The sequence below is a fragment of the Myotis brandtii genome, unplaced genomic scaffold, assembly GCF_000412655.1.
Source record: "Myotis brandtii unplaced genomic scaffold, ASM41265v1 scaffold743, whole genome shotgun sequence".
NCBI lineage: Eukaryota > Metazoa > Chordata > Mammalia > Chiroptera > Vespertilionidae > Myotis > Myotis brandtii.
The window spans coordinates 1306400-1306982 of record NW_005370960.1 but is presented as its reverse complement, the minus strand read 5'-3'; positions in this window follow the sequence as shown (position 1 = coordinate 1306982).

Genomic DNA, 583 nt, shown 5'->3' with positions numbered 1-583 from the left:
GGGGGGGGGGGGGGGGATGTGTGCACATCTCTGTGTCCCCCCCGCCCGCCTCTCCGTCTCCCCGGCCTTCGCTCTAAGTAGGTCAGGCTCCCTCCTCCTCCCGCTGCGGTTCCCAGTCCGGCTGCCAATGTCCCAGCAGGCCCAGCGCCACGCCGGACCCACTAGGACCAGCTGTCCACTCGGCCGGGCCAGCCTGGGTCTCGGGCTCGGCTCCCCGGGGACAGGGTGCAGCCAGGAGGCCGCCCCCAGGTGTCTGGGACCCTCGTCCCGAGTCCAAGGGTGGCATTTGGGGGGGAGACGCGACGCCCGGCACAGGCCGCACCTGGCAGAGACCCCGTGGGGAGCAAACAGGTTGAGTAGCTAAACGTGGAGCAAGTGTCCCAGGGCGACACCCGAGCGCCTCGCCCGAGCGCCTCACCCGCGGGTTCAGGGCGGGAGGCCCCTCGCTTTCAGCTGCTGAGGAAGAAGCGGAGCTAGAAACAGAGCAGTTTTGTGGGGGAGCAGGGACGGTCCCTTCGCTTTAAATGTTTGTATTGGTCTCAGCGAGGAAGGAGAGGGAGAGAGAAACATCCGTGATGAGGGA